The sequence below is a fragment of the Miniopterus schreibersii genome (genome assembly GCF_964146895.1).
Source record: "Miniopterus schreibersii genome assembly, chromosome: 15".
In the NCBI taxonomy this organism is placed as follows: domain Eukaryota; kingdom Metazoa; phylum Chordata; class Mammalia; order Chiroptera; family Miniopteridae; genus Miniopterus; species Miniopterus schreibersii.
The window spans coordinates 8,432,399-8,451,674 of NC_138115.1; positions in this window are offsets into that span (position 1 = coordinate 8,432,399).

Consider the following 19,276-nt stretch of genomic DNA (forward strand, 5'->3'; position numbering starts at 1 on the left):
ATTTAATCCCATCTCAACCACTTGCTGGTTGTATCATCTTGAGAGGTGTCCAAGTCCTCTCTAGTCCTCAATTTTTATCTATTAAATGGGAGAGCAATAGAGTTGTGTGGGTTTAGTGGAATAATGCATGTAAACCTCTTAGCGCTCTGTCTGCCACTGTAAGAGCTCAAAACACATGAAATGTTGCTATTGTATTATTATTATTATTTCTATCCCACTCAAAGATAAAGGGTGGCAGGAACTAGATACCATTGGTATCTTGTCTAAGAGTGTTCACTGTCTTTTAATTTAAGCATTAAATAGGATTTAGAGAAGTCCCTGGAAGGCCTGGATCTTTATGACACATAAGACATGCAGAGCTCATTAAAGCAAATCTCCTGGCCCTGCCCACCGAGGTCCTGGTTCAGGGGAGAATCTGCTTCTTTAACAGGGCCCTCCATTGCATTCTGATCTAGCTGGTGTGAGGGTCACACTTCAAGAAGTTCTGCTTTGTCCGGCCAGTGTTGCTCAGTGGTTGAGCATCAACCCATCCACCAAGAGGTCACCAGTTCAATTCCCGGTCAGGCACATGCCTAGGATGTGGGCTTGATCCCGAGGAGGGACTTGCAGGAGGCAGCCCATCAATGATGTTTCTCTCTCATCGATGTTTCTATGTCTCTGTCCATTTCCCTTCCTCTCTCTCTCTAAATAACAAACCAAAACAAAAAAACAGCCTGGTACTGGCACAAGAACAGGCATACAGATCAATGGAAGAGAACAGAGAGCCCAGAAATCGCCCCACGCCATTACGCTCAATTAATATTTGACAAAGGAGGCAAGAGCGTACAGTGGAGTGAAGACAGTCTCTTCAATAAGTGGTGCTGGGAAAACTGGACAGGTACATGCAAAAAAATGAAACTAGACCAACAACCTACACCATACACAAGAATAAACTAAAAACGGACAAGTCATGAAACCATAAAAACCCTAGAAGAAAAAATAGGCAGCAAAATCTCAGGCATCTCTCAAGCAATATATTGGATGATACATCTTCAAGGGCAAGAGAAACAAAAAAGAAAATAAACAAATGGGAGGACATCAAAATAAAAGGCTTCTGCACAGCAAAAGAAACCATCAACAAAACGAAAAGGGAGCCCCCTGTATGGGAGAATATATTTGCCAACGACACATTGATAAAGGGTTAATATCCAAATACATAAGGAACACAACTTAACAAAAGGAAGACAATAAATCAGATTAAAAAGTGGGCAAAGGACCTAAATAGACATTTCTCCAAAGAGGACATACAGATGGCCAAGAGACGTATGAAAAAATGCTCAAAGTCACTAATTACCAGAGAGATGCAAATTAAAATGACAATGAGACATCACCTCATACCTGTCTGAATGGCTCCATCAACAAATCAACAAATGAAAAATGCTGGCGAGGGTGTGGGGAAAGGGGAGCCCTAGTGCACTGCTGGTGGGAATGCAGACTGGGGCAGCCACTGTGGAAAACAATTTGGCGGTTCCTCAAAAAATTAAAAATGGAGCTGCCTGTTGAACCAGGGTTCCCACTTCTGAGAGTATATCCTAAGAAGCCTGAAACACTAATCAGAAAAAATATCTGCACCCCTATGTTCATAGCAGCACAGTTTACAATAGCTAAGATACGGAAACAGCCCAAGTGCCCATCAGTAGGTGAGGGGATAAAAAGCTGTGGGACGTTTACATCATGGGATACTACGCAGCTATAAAAAAGAAGGATCTCTTACCTTTTGAGGCAACATGGAGGGACCTGGAGAGTATTATGCTAAGCAAAACAAGCCAGTCGGAGAAAGACAAATATCACATGATCTCACTTACATGTGGAATCTAATGAACAAAATGAACTTATGAGCAAAATCGATCCAGAGACGTGGAAGCATGCAACAGACTGACAATTCTCAGAGGGTAGGGGTGGGGAGGGCAGGGGGGGAAGAGATTAACCGAAGAACTTATATGCATGTATGTATAACCTATAGACACAGACAATAGTGCAGTGAAGGCCAGGGGGCTAGGTAGGAGCAGGGTAGAGGGGCTCAGTGGGGGAAGAAGGGGGACATCTGTAATACTTTGAACTATAAAGGTCAATTTTTAAAAAATAAAATAAAGAGTTGTTTACATTCTACTTAGAGCTAGCATCTCAAAGGAAAGTTTCCACTACCCCCCCAAAACCTTTGACTCCAGTTGGCCCAGACTCAGTCAAGTAGGATATTCAAAGAATCACCACCATTAGGGAAACGAAAATATTCTCAATTTATACATACTAAGTATCTCAAATCTGTACTGTCTCCAAGGAAATGCCAAAGGAGGAGATGGGTTTTTTGTTTGTTTTAGAGAGAGAGGGAGAGGTACAGAGAGAGAGAAACACAGATGTGAGAGAGAAACATCGATCGGCTGCCTCTCTGTGAACCCTGCCGGGGCTCGAATAGCAAGCGGGGCGCGTGCTCTGACTGGGAATGGAATCCGCTCCTTTTTGTGAATGTGACAATTCTCCAGCCAACTGAGCCACACTGAGCGGGGTGGAGGAGATGAACTCTTAATGCACAGCCATCTTCAAACCCTCTCTCCATCGCCACCCCTCCGCTGCCCGCAGGTGGATGCCAGCTTTCCCGCTAGCGCTCGTCGGACCCTCGCTTCCACCCGCGAGCGCACCGCGTGCACAGGCCTGGGCCGCCCCGCGGTCCCTGCCCCTCGCCTGCTCTGCGTGAATCGGGTCAGTCAGTCTGTGGGGTGTGCTTTTGCCTCCGCCTCACGCAGCACCAAGACAGCACCAGGCTGTTTCTAACCCTGGACGAACTTTGTCTCCCAAGCTGCAGGTGCCATCGAGGTCTTTTCCTCTGCCCATGTGCCTGTGTGAGTTCCGTTCAGCGGGTGGCCTCATGCCAGGTAAGAGGGTGCCCCTGGGAAAGCCGTTGTGTCTGTTCTCATGGTCAAGCTCCATGACCTTTGCGGTAGACCAGGTCTCAGGTTAGGGCACCTTCTATCTGTCTTCAGCAAATTTTGTCTCAGGGACATATCCAGACACGAGCATGCAGGCCACATTAATGGAAACCCCTGCGTGATGGGCACTTGACAATTAGTGGCATGGAATCCAACCAACTGAATTAATTCACCATCGTCTCTCCCTTGCACCTAGACCTCTGCACTTTCTGTTCCATCCACTTAAAACACTCACCCTCGTGTCGATTCTGCTCCACCTGACCACTTCCTCTTCTCCAGCTCTCAGCTTAGCCTTGGTTCCTCCAGGATGAAGTCTGCTCCTGGCAAGTTGGAAATAGGTGCCTCTGCCTTGGGCTCCACGGGACCCTGCATTCCCCTACCTCATCTTGTGGTTGAGTGTCCTCCTGTTCCCCATTACAACCTGCACTCCACGAGGGCCGCGATTCTGCCTGTCTTTCAACACTGTTCAAACAATATTTTGAAGGAATGTCAAAAGGGAGATCCCTAAAACTCCTGGTTGGGTACATGAAAAGGGTGACAGGAGAGCGGGGGCTTAGCCTTTCTCACTTTTGAGTGTCCGGGTTCCCTGCATACTCCAGCCTTCCTTCTAATGAGAGGCTCTTTTCCTCTGGATGCTGAGTGGCTGCAAGGCAAAATTTCCCTCAAAGCTCCCTATTAGTGGCTGTGGCTGTGATCAAGTTTGCTTTACTGAGTTTCCCCCAGATTGATCCTTTATAAAAATCTCCAGCTAAGCATAGTGTTTTCCAATTTCAAGAGGTAATAATGCCCTTGGACTCCATAACGAAGCTACCAACATTTCAAGTACTATTACCTATAAATGCAAAAACCAAAGTCAAGAGTTCATGCCACTGAATTATAATCAGATGATTTATGATATAATGAAAGAATCATCACTAGGAAATAAAGGATTAAGAATAATCAGATCGCTGTTGATCTGGAAAATGCTACACAGGAATAAACATATTGGCAAATGGAATAAATTATCATATTTTAACATGCTTCTTTCATGGATCTAGTGCTGATTATTGGAGCATGTGCCTGAGCAAGCCAGGACAAAATCAGGCACACTTAGTAGGCAATAGAAACCTGCAGCTGAATTACAAATAAATGAGATGGTATGACACTTAATAAAAGCCCCAATGGTAGAAGAAACACAAAGAAAAACGTTGGTGCTTGCTATCCAGTAACGAAAAGTAAATCTAGCAAAAGCAAATATTTTTCTAACATTTTAGATGCAATCAACTATATGTATTGTAAGCAGGAGCCCCATGGACCAAGGTTCATGAAGGTAGAGAATGCTACAGCCACAAAAATTTTAGAGATATTAAAACCAACTTAATTATTCTACAATCTAGAGTTTTCCTTCATCTGTTTTCACCAGAGTGGAAAAACAGACCTTGTCACCTGAAAATATGCAGGGTAAGATGAAGTTTTCCTGGGCTGTAGAAGAGATCGGAGAACTATGGATACACCAAAGTCAACGATGAATTCATCTGACCTAAAGAGAGGGGGAACTAACTATATTCCTTTCATTTTAAAAATTTCCCAGATACAGAGTACAGGAAAGAAACTGGCCCATCATGTGCAAAATCTGTCCCCTAAATCTCATCTATCAACTGCCTGAAAGTTGCTTCTCAGTTCTGCAAAATAATGATTCGGGGCGAGCTTTGTGTAAAGAATGGATGTGGCTGAGACATTTAATGCTCACTGAATGTCCATGTGTCCCTCCCACTTCCCAGCCCCCTTTCAGTTGGGTAGGGTCATGTGACCAAAGAACCAAGGGGAAGTAAAGTGTCACTTCCAGACTGAGTCAGTAAACAGCCCCCAGGCATTTCCCTACCATCTCTCGTCCCATGCCTTGGCCATGGCAACCTGCATAGCGCAGGTTAAGATGCTGAGTCACTGGATGGAAGCAGATCGGATCCCTGAGTCGCTGTGCGGAAGAAGCCATCCACAACAAGCGTTGTTTAAACAAGAAATGCACCTGTGGTGAATTTAACTGTAGAGATTTCAGAGTTGATTCGTTGCTACAGAATGACCCAGTCTGATGACTAATACATGTTGAAAATGACCTCTCAACTTTCTTTCTAGCCTAGACTGAGCCATTTGATTACCACGAGAAGTTCTGAAGGCCAAAGGGCCAGTGGTTTGGATGTAGTTTCTTGGTTTCCTGGCTTGGTTAGTTTGGTCAATTGGTTGCTTTGGTTTGGTTAAATTATTCGGTTAGTTAAAGCCTCCAACCATGGTGATGCTCTTAGGGAACTACATTCTATAAGACTGCAGGCTCCAAGCCGATGCATACCTATTTTGTTTACCATTATATTCACACATGCTAAGCTCAGTCAGTGCCTGCATGGAGCAGGTTCCCAATAAATATTTATTGAACCAAAAAAGTAATAAAAGAACTAATTAAATAATTGAAATGACGCGTGCAAAGGTTATCTAGATTGCACGGAGCCCTCCACCATCCCAACTGCTTCCCTTGAAACACTGGGAAGACTTTCCCCTTCATAGAAAAGCAGAGGCTGAAGAAGGACACCACTGAGCTGAATTCCTTAGACAACATACTCATTCCTCAGATACTTCTGAGCACCTACTGTGTGCATTACTCTAGTGTTGGGGGTGAAACAATGACTGTCAGACAAATTCCCTCTTCTCTTGGAGCTCTGCTTTGCTTTTCTCACGTCTTTTTAAAAAATTATTATTAAGGCAAAGTTTGACTTGCAAAAAGCAAAGTTATCGTTATCGCGTTATCTGAGGCGTGGCAGAAGGTCCAGTCCCCCCGGGTATGTTAACTCCACAAACTGCGCTGCTTACCAGCAGCCAGCCTCGCTTCACCGGTCGCTTCTGCTGCTTTGCCTCCGAGTCCCGCCTTCCTCCTTTGCCCAGTTTCGTTCTTGAGAAAAGCTGTTTCCTTCTACGAGCTTCTCTCGATCTCCTCCCGGGCCGGTTCCTGCTGGTTTTCCTTGTCGGGGGTTCGGAGGTGGCTTGCTCGCTGCCCCGTGTTCAACATCCCCGGCCAGGGCCTGTGACCCACGGGTGTTTGCAAAGGGTCATCGCATCTCCAGAGAAATGCCCCCAACAGTCCTAACTGAAGTCTTCACTGAACTGGCCCGAGGACTGAAGGAAAACGTTTGCTTCGTCCCTCTGGTCCTCGGGGTGTTGCTTGACACCACACTGAGATGTCGCCAAGCAGCGCGGCACTCAGAAGGGAGCAACACAAGAGCTGACTGCGGGCTCTCCTGCCAGGGCCTTCCTCCCCCACCCCCCACACGTGGTCACCAAACAGGAGTAAATACAGCGGAGCACCCTCCAGGAGCTGGGATGGGGGTTCTCCAGCGCCCAGTCCTACCTTTGTGCCTCCTGCAGCCTCTCAACTGCTCGACCAATATTCTGATAGACCCTACCGCACTCATGGGATATATGTCACCAGTGGCCCCCTGAAAGGAGTCTTCTGACAGCAGGGCCATCCTCCTCTTCCCAGCTCTTTGTCTTGCAAATTAATGCCATCCACACAGCCCTGTAAATGAACCTCCTTTTAAAAGACTGAGGCCACGCGCTGGGCACAATAAGCAGAGCATACCAGCCAGGGCACAAATAGGGCTTCAACCTCCTGTGCTGACAGCTGAAAATAAAATCCTTAAAGTGGGCATTAAGTGCCCTGCAAAGAACAAGCTATAGAAGAAGACTGGAAAGGAATAGGACCCTTAAGAGCGGGACATGGGAGGTGTCCAGGTCGCTGCTCCCCAGAGGTCCCTCTGCTTCTGTCTCCTTCCCCCTCCTTGAACATGCACCATTGACCCATGTTAGCTGGGCCATCCAGGTAAACAACAGGTAGAAGAACGAATGAAACCACATTCGAAATGTTGGCAGAGCACTGGAGAAGGAGCCTATGTGCTGCCTTCACCAAGACAAGAGTGTGCCTCCTGCAGAACCTGTGAGCCCAGATTTCAGCTAAGACCGTGAGTCAGCTGGACCTTCCAGGAAGGGACAGGAGAGGGTGGACAGAGCCTCTTCCAGTTCCCATCACTAATGGCTCTGCAAGTCTGCAATCTGAATCAGATGTATCACCCTGCATCCTCTGAATGGGTCTTTGTCAAAAATGATGATAGCATCAGGGGGAAAACTCATTTCTAGACTGGGCTAGGTATGTTCTTTAATCTTCTCAGATGATTGTACTAATGAGTATACTTCTAGGAAATACATATTAATTTTTGTATGGGTCATGTTCAATGGGGTGAAATTAAGGGAATCATATTTTGAGCATGCTTACCAGTTCTATTTTTTCAATATGTTTTTTATTGATTTTAGAGAGAGAAAAAGGGAGAGGGAGAGAGAGAAACATTGATCAGCTGCCTCCAGCACGTCCCTACTGGGGATCCGGCCTACAACCTGGCGTGTGCCCTGACCAGGAATGGGACTGGTGACCTCTTGGTGCATGGGACAGTGCTCACCAGCTGAGCCACAACAACCAGGGCCTTACTGATTCTATTTTATTATTTCTATTGGATACTTGATTTTTCTCTTCTCACTCCCTTTCTGAGACTATATGGGAAACATTGGCTGTAAATAGATATTCTCTCCCTTGTATCCTTCATTTGCCATCACAAAGGTCTGTGGTTAAGCACAATGTAGCCAGAGATATCATGTGCATGATAGAGGTTCTAAATGCAGCAGCAGGGGATCCTGGGACCATAATTTGACCAAAGGCCTGCCCCACTGTACACTGAAAAATGTTAACACACCCACATGTATGTGCATGTGTTAGGATCTATTTTTTTCTGAATTGTAGATATCTGCCAAAGCAGATTTGGTGGATTATAATAAGTCCACCAAAGATATTTTTATTTAAGGGCTTGTTATATGAAAGTTTTATAAAAATACAACGTATCTACTATTTCTTAGAAACAAACTTGTTGCTAAAATGAGACACATGTGACAAGAAGAACATGTATGCATCAGTAACCACTGTTACAAATCTTAGGTGTTGCAAGTAAATTTCAAAGTAAGGGTGCTGTGATATGAGAGAGAACATTCCCCATTTAGCCCAAAGAGCATCCTAAGAGTGCCTGTTATTAAATTTTTATATTTCTAAGGCCTAGTAATTGCTCAATAAGTCATTCTTTACTAAAATCTCATTAAGAATCTCTTACGTGCAGCCTTTGTGCTGGGTACCAGACACTTAAAAGGATATAGTTTCTGACCTTGAGGAATTCAAGGTCAGTGGTCTAAGAAGAGGAATAGACAAAGGATTCTCAAAGGAAGGATTTGAGATTGATTTTGAAGGATGTGTAGGAGTCTCACAGGTGCAAATGGAAAGGCAGAGGAAAACCACAATGGCAGAGCTCAGCAACATGAAATGTGTGATGTATTCGGGGAATATTGCGACCTTCATGTGGCCTGGAGCCTAGGTGCCCGGAGATGAGTTTGGAAGATAGATGGGGTGCCCAGCAAAAGGTCTGCTACTGCAAAAGAGTTTGAGTTTCATTTTCTGTGCAGTGAGGAGCCTCTAAGGCTCTTAAGTCGGGACAGGAAGTGATTCCATTTGTTTCCTAGAAAGCTTACTCCAGTTGCAATATGCAGGATAATTCTGGAGCTGAAAGAAGATTGAGACCTGGTGGCAGAGAGATTGTTGCATCAATCCAAGCGAGGGAAGTTGAGATCCTGAACTGTCTAGTTTGAACAGAACAGTGAGCATCGGAAGGGAGGAACTGGGAAGAAAAGCCAGAAAGTTTGGTGAGAAGAGGCAGTGTGGTGAAGCCATTGAAGACAGGCAACAGGCGGATCAGTGTGGAACCAACCAGATGATAATGTTTTACTGGTATTTGAATGCTTCTGACGTGCTGATTGAACTGCAGGCAGGACAAGCCCATCTGCTCTCCCAGTGGAGCACCACTGTGTTTCCCCTCACTCCCTTCCGACAGGACAGCCTAGCAGAGCACAAGTAATCAAGCCTTCAGCTCGGATCCATACGCTTCCCGTTGGTGAGCCCAGGGAGAGCGAAGTTGGCTAGTGCTGGGCCAGCCTATATTTATACCATTTCCAGATGGCACCTTTTGATGGACACTTGGCAAGTACACGAGTTTACTTTTCTTTCTTAAAAACTATTTTTGTTTCCAACACTGTAATGTCTAATGCTTACAAATGTCTTTTAACAACTGTACTTGTAACAAGGATAGTATGGATAATGAATTCACGATTAGTTTGGAACCTGTTAGAGCGTCAGAGCTCTGGGGAATTAGACCACACCCCTGAAGTGAGGCTGGGGTGGTGCCGCCCCAAGGAGTCATTCGCCCAATTGCCAATTGACTTGGGCATAAGCCCCTTTTGGAGAAACAGAGGACTTCCTTCACAGTCAGATGGAGGTCAGTGGGGCCGAGAGATTCCGAGGCATAGAGAGGTCCTAAGAGTGGATGCACCCTCTGGCTGTGTCAGGGCTGCGGTCATGCATGGCCCAGGAGAGCACCGCTCTCAGGGAATAGAATGTGCGTGGTGCCCCCTGGAGTTCCGCAACAAAGTGACCCCAAGCCAGAGACAAGGAACTGGTTCAGGAGGAGAACCTGGGACAGATCTGGGCTTGTGCATAAACTGGGAGGGCCTGTGGCCATGCTTGGGATGACATGGTACAGAAGAGACCATATTTCTCCCGCTGCTGTGGCCAGACTGGAGGAAGACAGAGAGCAGGGCATTGGAGCCAGCAGAAGGAGTGGAGCCTGGGATACAAGGTCAGTAATAACCAGCTCTTGTTTGGAACAGAGGCGGCAGTTTCCAGGGCAGTGAGTGTTTAAAACAGTGATCTCATCCTTCAGCTTCATGGCGCAAATATCACCTGGAGCAACCAGGCATTTGTGTGTGACTAATTCTTGGACATCTGGGGTGAAGGAAAGAGATGGGCTCTTCTGAGCAGTCAGGGACTAGGAGTCGTTGTACTTGGAGCATCAGTGTGGGTGATAACATCTGTACACCTAACTGGGGAACCCACATCCCAGTTCTATGCGACTCTGTTGGAGACGAATAAAAGGTTCAAATGGTTACAGATCTTAGGCTTGCTTACCTGTACAAGAATCTGTTGAGTTTTATGAATATATTGGATTCTGGTATGTTGGACATTGCTGTGAGTTGAATTTTGACCCTCAAAAAGATATATCCAAGTCTTAACCCCCAGTGTCTACAAATATGACCTTAATAGAGGGTCTCACAGATGTGACTAAGTGAAAGATCTCCAGGTGAGATCATACGAGATTGTGAGCAGGCCCTGAAAATCCAGTAACTAGTGTTCTTATAAGAGAAAGGAGAGAGACACACACACAGGCAGACAGATAGAGGGGAAGGCCATGTGAGAATGAGACTGAGATTGGAATAATATGGCCACAAGCCAAGAGCATCAGGAGCCACCAGAAGCTGAAAGAGGTAAGGAAGAGTTCTCCCTTAGAGCCTTCAGAAGGAGTGTGGCCCTCCCAGTTCCTTGATTTTGGACATCTGGCTTCCAGAACTGTGAGAGAGAAAAATTCTGTTGTTTTAAGCCACGTAGTTTGTGGTAATTTGTTACAGCAGTCACAGGAAACTAAGGCAGGCATCGTCAGTGTTTGCTGGTATAAAATGAAAGCAGAGTCTTGATTTCATGTCGCTTTCTCTAATGGGAGAGTCTAAGAACCTGGTTGGAAGCATGTGAGTGATTCATTCTAAGACAGCAGTTCTTAAACTTGGGTGTGCACGGAATCACCTGCTCGTTAAAACATTGCCGGGCCCAACCCCAGAGTTTCTGATCCAAGAAGTCTGGGGCGGGACCCAAGAATTTGAATTTCTGACAACTTTCCAGGCAACACTGATGCTGCTAGTTCAGGTTCACACTTTGAGAACCCCTGAGCTAATGTTTGTGGCTACCCTGGGGCAAATGGCTGCTTCTAATTTTAGAATCTAGTGGAAATTCTGAGAAAAGGATCCCACTTGGGATAAATGGATGATGGAAAGAATAAAGTTTTTTATTTTATTTGCTGTGGTTTACAAAGGGGCAAAGTTGTAACTCAAGCAAACAAATGCTGTTTATTCTCTTATGAGTGGGACTGACGCTTTCCCCAATCAACCCCTTGTGTAGACAAGTCTGTGGATTGAGCTAGTGTTTCATGGGCAGCCCTTCTGGGGTCCCCAGGAAGATTGTGGATCCATGTGGTTGCCACAAATTTTGTCAGAACTGCAGGATCTTTTATTACACCGGATCGCTCTCATACATGCTTCCCTCCTCTCAGCCCAGCCTCTTACTGCACCTCTGCTCTGCCAGTGAGGTCAACCGGGGCATCAAAGAGCTTTGCATAGACACAGCCTGGCAATGCTTCCCCCTGGGGTCTTGGCCCTGGGCCTCTTGACTCTTGCTTCCTGCCTGGATCTTCTTTGAGTCCTTGCACACTCAACCCAACGTGTGTAATGCAAGAAGTTAATGCTACCGAGCCTGCATGGCTCAGTGGTTGAGCATTGACCTATGAACCAGGAGGTCATGGTATGATTCCGGTCAGGGCACATGCCTGGGTTTTGGGCTCAATCTCCAGAAGGGGGCGTGCAGGAGGCAGCTGATCAATGACTCTCTCATCGTTGCTGTTTCCATCTCTCTCTTCCTCTCCCTTTCTTCCTCTGAAATCAATAAAAACACATATATTTTTTTAAGTTAATGCTCATAGGTCCTTCTTGACAATAAGGAACTGAGCTGCTGGATAAATATTTCCCCTTTTCAATTCCTAGGTGAACAGTTCTGGCTTCTCATTTATATGGCTTCTCAAAATGTCCTATGGGATTATTTATTGCCCATAGAGGTGGCCAACTAAATAATGATTCTTAAAATAGACTTTCACTCCTTCCTGTTTATCCCCCCATCCCTCACTCCTGCTCCTTGGGGCCAGTTGCCAAACACACACACACACACAACAAAACTACCTGTACTCAAGCTTTTGTTTCAGACTCTGCTTTTTAGGGAACCTAAGCTAAGGCACTCACCTGTACCCCCTTCCTCCTTTCCCACTTTTTGGAAATTGATTAACTCCAAAGATTCAAAGTACATAGGAAATTTGGGGTGCCAGCCAAAGGGAATGTGGGGGTTTGTTGGTTTCTATTAGGTAGCTGTGACACTAACAAATGAAATTCCCCATAAGTGATTCATGGACAATGAAAGCTGAAATACTCCCAATCCGCCACCCTCCCTGGAGAAAGACCTTGGATCTCACTGGCTGTTTTCATCAGAGGGAGGTGCCTTATTGGCTCAGGCAGATACCAAAAAGGCTTGGGAGGCCCTAAGTTTGCTTTTACTTAATGATATGCAAACTTTGACTGTTTTAGCCTCTGAAACTCCTAGATCTGTATGAGCCCAGTGGTGCTCCCAAACTGCTCTGTGGACCAACTTCTTCAAAATCAACTGGGGAGCTTTTTTTTTTAATTGTGGTAAAATAAACATAACATAAAGTTTACCATTTTAACCACTTTTTAGTGCATAACTCAGCGGCATTAAGTACATTCACATTGTTGTACAACTATCACCACTATCTATTCCCAAACCTTATTCTTCGCCCCAAATAGGAAGTCTGTGATCATTGAGCAACCACCACCATCCCCCCTCCCTCCCCCCTGGTGACCCCTAGATGGCTTTCTGTTGCCTGGTCTAGATATGACATCTAAGTGGAATCGTACGATACTTGTCCTTTGGGGCCCGGCTTATTTCACTTAACATAATGTCTTCATCGGCAGCAGGTGGCAGGATTACGTTCCTTTCGTGGCTGAATTTCGTACCACATTTTGCCTACTCGTTCACCTGTTGGTGGAGATTTCGGTTGTTCCTAGAACAACCTTTTGGCTGTCGTGAATAATGCCACCAGGCACTAGGGGCACACGCACATCTGAGTCTCTAATCTCGGTTTCGTTGAGGATGTTCTAGAAGGATCACTGGATGCTTTAGGGCTGTGTCTGACTGCTCAGAAAGCACCGCTGTTTTCCACAGCAGCCGCAGCATTTCTTCCTACTGACAATACGAAGGGCCATGCTGGCCTCTGTTGTTTTCCTGTCTTCCTTTCTTTGGGGCCTGTAGTAGTTCTCCCAATGACCCCCTCAAGGGGTGGGTGAGGAGTGGTATCTTCCTGTGGTTTTGATTTGCCTAACGACTCACTAGGGATCTCTAGGCGCACCCCTGGGGCCGTAAAGCCAGTACGTCTTCTCACCCAGTAGAGAAATCATTTGTGTAATTCCCCGACACGTTAATCCAGTCTCTGCACTCTTCTAATAATTTGGAACGCTGCTTTTGGGGGAAGCCCATTCTAGTTTTACAGTTTTAGTTATTTACCTCCTGGTTGAAATGTGTGGACTTTATAGCTGCTATCACAGTTATGGCATGGCATGCGTCCTCGGACCAAGGTACACTTGACTTCGCCCGGCTCCTGCACCCCAGCGCTCCCACATCTCTTCCTCCCGGAGGCTTTCTCGGACCACCCCTCTCTCCAGGCTGAATCTGGTGAGCCCCTCGCGCTCCCATAGCATCTTAATCTTCCTCCATCATAGTGTTTCCACGAGTGTTGGAGTGTTGTAATTTCCTGTTTACTGGTCTGTCTCTGCTACTTCACCATGAGTTCCTTAAAAGCTCACAGCTGTCACTGATGTCACACACAGTTCACTGCGTCTCCCCTCTGTCCACTGCCCGGTGCATGAGGCAGGCACCCAACGAATAGAGGTTGAAGCATTGGTTGAAACACAGAAGTTCTGCACTAAACACACAAGAAAACATTTTGAGTGGTCTTCAGTACGAAATAAGTTATGCTTGTTAACATTAGGAGCTCCTCAATCAGCAAACAAGAAAGAGAGTTTGCTAAAATAAAACTTAGACGGTCTTCAAAAATCGGGCAATGGAATCCTAAACCACCGAGAACTATCATTTGTAAGCAAAGGGAGCTGGGGAGGCTGCCTAATTCCTTTCTCTCACCACTCTTTTCTCTCAGAGAGACTTATTGCAAGCACATACAACATTTGCTCAACCTGAACTTTCTCTGTGCTTAAGGAAAATAAAGCACCTTAGGGTGTATTTAAACAACCACAGAGTTACATTTTCACTTGTGCATTTTACCTACACATTGGAAAAAGTAATTTTGTCCCAATTAGAATAGGTCTTTTCAACTGCTGACACATGTTTATGGAGCATCTGGATATAATCTGATCAGCATCTGGTGTCAGGCTGTGAGATGCTATCTCCTGAGGTCTCCATAGAGGAGAGACACAAACTTGCATTCATTTGGACCATCCTCATGTTGACATCTGCTGGGTCAAGGCACCTGGGCCTCGCATCCTCCAGCACTTTGCCAAAGTTCATCTGGACAGAGAGCGTCACCCTGAACTCTCCAGGTCTCACTTTAATTGGAGCAGAAAACAAATGTCAGCACTCGAGCCAGCGAGAGAGTCTTAACGTTCCTCTCTCCTGTGGAATCGTCACACACATCTAGGGGAGGAAAAGTATCAGTAACTGGGGGCCTCCCCTGCCCCAGCTGCACACGTTGCCAGCTCTTTGGCTCATCTGTTCCCCATTCACCTTTGGTTCGAATCCCCCGAGAAAGCCCCACGAGGCCTCTCGAGGATTCCCGTCCTCAGCTTTGTTTTGTTTTGTTTTCATTTTCGAGGCTGAGGTTTAAAGGAAAATGGTTTCCTCAAGTCGTGTTTATTTTTTGTGTTGTTTTAGGTTGAAGCGAATGGAGCTGGTTTCCCAAAATGTAAACTAGTGGGCATCCTCTCCCTGCACATGCTTAATGACTGATGTTTGATTAATACGTTTAACTGGCCTGGGGATGTGGGAGCTGCCACTTCCCAGTCATCACCCAGCGTAGAGCAGCTGACCAGCTGACCGGGAAGGTTCCGAGAGGCTATTTTACCGAAGATGGAAAGAGAAAGGGGGCTTTTAGGCATCGATGGATGACTAGTTGCGCAGGATTTGATGTCATTCTACCTTTCTGTGATGGGTTTGGGGAGGGAGGGTGGCCTGTGTTGGGCTGGGTCTCACACACCCCTTACTTGTTTAAGTCCAGGAGGGCCAAACGAACGCACTGACTTATGTTAGGGGTTCAGGCAAATGAGCATTTACCTGGGCCCTGGAATCCATGCACAAGGGAGCCAGCCCCACCTGTTCCCTTGTCCTCGCTGCAGATGGAGGGTCGTGAGGAAGACTGGCCATCAGAGATGGTCACACCCATCACCATGGTGTCCTCAGCTCTGCTAGTGAGTTTTCTCATTATGCTCTTTTGTTTTCCAAAGTTTCTCTTTTACTGCTTGAATTATCTATTTCTCTTGTTTTCATATCTACTAATCTTAAATTATTGGCACATTGGTGGAAATAAAATTTGTGGTAACAACAGCAACAACAATAAACGGTGTCCTTGGCCTGGCCCATGTGGCTCAGTTGGTTGGGGCGTCGTGCATGCACCAAAGGGTCACGGGTCCCATTCCTGGTCAGGGTACATACCCAGGCTGCGGGTCGATCCCTGGTCAGGGTGCATCGGAGACGTAACCAATCGATATTTCTCTCTCACATCAATGTTTCTCTCTCTCCCCCTTCCTCCTTCTCTTCTAAACTCAACAAAAACATGTCCTTGAGTGAGGATTAAAAAGAATTTATAAATATTTTTCAGAATGGTGTCCTCAGCTATGGGGAGCTCATGAGCGAGAATGTAGGCCCAAGAGCAATGGGGACAGAGAGGTGCTCTGAATGAGGTGGCGAGGATGGCCTCCTGAGGATGTGACATTTCATCTGAGGCTTAGAGGCCTCAATTAGTTGGGGGCAGAGAGCTCAAGGCAGGGCAGCTTGGGCAAAGGTGGGAAAGAGCCTGGCTCATTCAAGGAACTGAAACCATGACGGCCTAGGTGGCGCAGAGAATAAGAGCCGCAGGGCAGAGAAGAGACTTGGGGTGAGGAAGGGGTGGGTGGTGCCAAGTCACACAGGCATTTCAGGCCTTAGGGAAGCATTGGTCTTGTCCTAAGGACAATGGGAGCCATTAAAATTGCTTAAGTTGGGGAAGATGGTATAATCCAATTTGAAAACAATGGTTGGTTGGCAAATAAATTGTAGGGAAAATAGTAGAAGCAGGAAAACATCAGTGAGTATGAAAGAGAATGCTAATTGTGCACTTAGTGACCGTGATTCCTTCTACTACAGAACCTGATTTTATCCCAGTTGGTGATATGATTGCATCTCCCTAACCCCTTGCCACCAGGATTAGACAATGAGATGTAAGTAAAGTAAGCGAAGTTTTGGGGTAAGACTTCTGAAAGCGCTCTGAGAGGGGACAATTCATCGGGGAGCAGGCCATTGTGCACTTCACTTCCTTCCCCCATCCTGCTATCTGGAGTACAGATGTGATGGCTGGAGCTTCAGCAGCTATGCTGGATCATGCAGTAATCAGACTTAGTCCAAGGTGGTGGCAGAATGGATGAAGTCACGGGGGAGTGGGAAGTGAAGGGTATGTCTAGAAAGGCTTCCCATTAGAGGTGATGTTATATAGCATTTTGAAGGGCCAGAATGATTTGGCCAAGTAAAGCAACATCAGAACAGCTATTAACAACATTTCTTGTTGTTTTTATATGTTTAGTTTTGTTCTCATTTCAACATATATGAAGAGTAAGGCCAGGGTTGAAAATGGTAGCTCCCAGTGAAGTCTAGTCCTGTGATATATTCTATTTGGACAACACTTGATTTCAATTTTTTCGAATTTCTTGTCAAGCTTTAAAAAATCAGGAGAGTTCATATAAAAATCTGGATTGGAGGGAGTCTCTTGAGGATCTAACAAGATTGGAAGAACCCTGTTTCTGCAAGACAAGATAGCAAGCTGAGTCCAAGTACTAACTGCCCCATTTGCCCCCTCACCGCTTGGCTCACTCACTGCTGATGTTCCCCTGCCTGGCCCTGGTGGCACTTGAGTTTGTAGCCCTGGACCAACCTACCCTGCTATCATGATCTTTGGGAGGCTCCCTATACTGAGACTCTCTGGTATTAGGAGAATGCAATGCAGATAAATTAGGATCACTACTCTGTAGATTCAGGCTTGGGCTGGTGGGGGATGAGGCCCGGAGGACACGCAGAAACCAGACTGGGGAGGCTGTGTGGGCTGAGCTATGAGGTTTAAACATTTGCCGGAAAACCATGGGGAATCCTGGAGCATTTTAGAGATGAGAGCCCCTTAATCAGGAATGCTTTCAGATTTTTGCTTTGAAAGCTGGGTAAAGAATGAATTGGAGGGGACTATATTTTTGTTGTAAATGAGTATAATTACCATTTTGTATATAGTTTACAAGTTTGTACTTTTTTTTTCATTTGACTTTCATAACACTTCAGGAGTGAAGCATTGTATGTATTCACTTTAAATATCAGAAAACTGAAGCTCAGAGAGGAAATCAGATTTGTACAAAGTCACACTAAGTAACAGAACGGTTACTTCTAAGACCAAAGCCCAAGTGATATTTCTCCCCAGGGCCTAGTTTGTGAGACAAAAAATTTATGAAACTTTGATATATTTCAGTAACAAATTAGCAATCAAAAAGAAATATGTATTTTAAAAATTGATATGACAAAATGAGCATATTTCTTCATCCCAAAAACTACTTGTCTTCCTTTTCATTTCATTAAATCTAAATGTGCTGTCTCAGTCTGAATGGCCTTTCATTTGTCTTTTATTTCATTGTTCATGTGTGTCACTCTCCAAAGATCTTCCCACCTATTTTTCCTTTGATTCCCACTCTCTCTTTGCTCCACTTTCCTTCTGTCATAGGTCTCTTTTTCCATTGAGCTCTGACTCCAATATCTATTTCATCGGAGTTTCTAATGTACTCATTGAGGCTACCAACCCACCATGGCTTCATGTTACGGCTCCCTGTCTCATCCCCACCCCCCAATGAGCCCACAGGCAGATCTAGGGATCTGTGAGTTGGGACACACCCTGAGAAGTCACCCCTGACGCCAGGACTGGCTGAGTGAGCCACCCAGGCAGCCCTGACCTTCAGGGAAAGGCGTTTCTCAGCTGCGCAGGCATCCAGGCTCTGGGGTCTGTCCATACCAGCCGGCACTCAGGAAGTTTTCTCAACCGTTCACCTAAGCCGTGCCATGCATGTCTGGCAAGGACAGTGGCCATTCATGCCGGCCTCACCCAGTCTTCCTTCCTTTCTAGAAATGAAAACTTGGCCTTCCCCATCTATACACACCCTCTACTCTGCCCCTCCAGGGAGTGAGGAATTTGGCTCAGGAATCCACTCAGGACTCCCAGCGTCAGCTGCCATCTGGCATGACTGCTGCCTCTGAATTATGTTCACGTCCATGGGTAAGGAAGTGGATTATCTCCAAGAATCATCTTCTCAGTGAGAAGAGAGGAGGCGGAGAAAAGAGCATGTTCATTTGCTTGCCTGGAAAAGACCTTGGACCTCAGCTATTGCCCTTGCTGCTTCGTAATGCAAAGCCTATTGCTGGGGAACTGAAAGGCCCTGCGGGGCAGCCAGGCTTTCCAGAACTGGCATTCGTCGCTGTCTGGCACAGCCACGGAGCTGACAGGCCCCAGCTGGGGAAAGGTCACGAAGGGCCCAGAGTACCCCGAATGCCTCACTGACCCATCAACAGCCACAGGTATAATTAAGATGCATGTCCTTCTAGGTCTGGATGTCATCCACTTGTTGACAAGTTGGTCAGAGAATGAAAGCTAATTTTAATAATTCGACCAAGCAAACATCAGGAAGGCAAATCTGGGAGAAGCACAACTAATAGAATCGATGTCACTGCAGAAAGCTCCTAAGAATCTCTGTTGCTAAACTCAAGACATACAACCTTTCTTTACTTTCCCTTAAATCACAGATTCTCAGTCCAGTGAAATGCTGCTCCCCAGGGGACATTTGGCAATGTCTAGATACATTGTTGGTGGTCAAAACTGGAAACACAGAGGGGTGCTACTGACATCTAGTGAGTAGAGGCCAGGGATGCTGCTAAACATCCTAATGCACAGGACGGATCCCACAGCTCAAAATTACCAGCTCAAAAGATCAGTAGTGCCAAGGTTCAGAAACCCTGCCTTAAATCGACGTAGTTCCTACTCCAAGCCTCCCATTCCATGGTTAAGACAACTGAAATCAGTTATTATTGGGCTTTTGACCCAGGGCTGTACCATAGCTCTGGGACTGAGCCATGGCTGGGTAGGGGGTGCTATACCTAGAATGGGGAATATCTGGGGAGGCAGCCAAAGGTCCCATCTGCTTAAGCCAGACTTTCATCCCTGTTCCTTGATGTCTTCTCTCTGTGCCAGGTG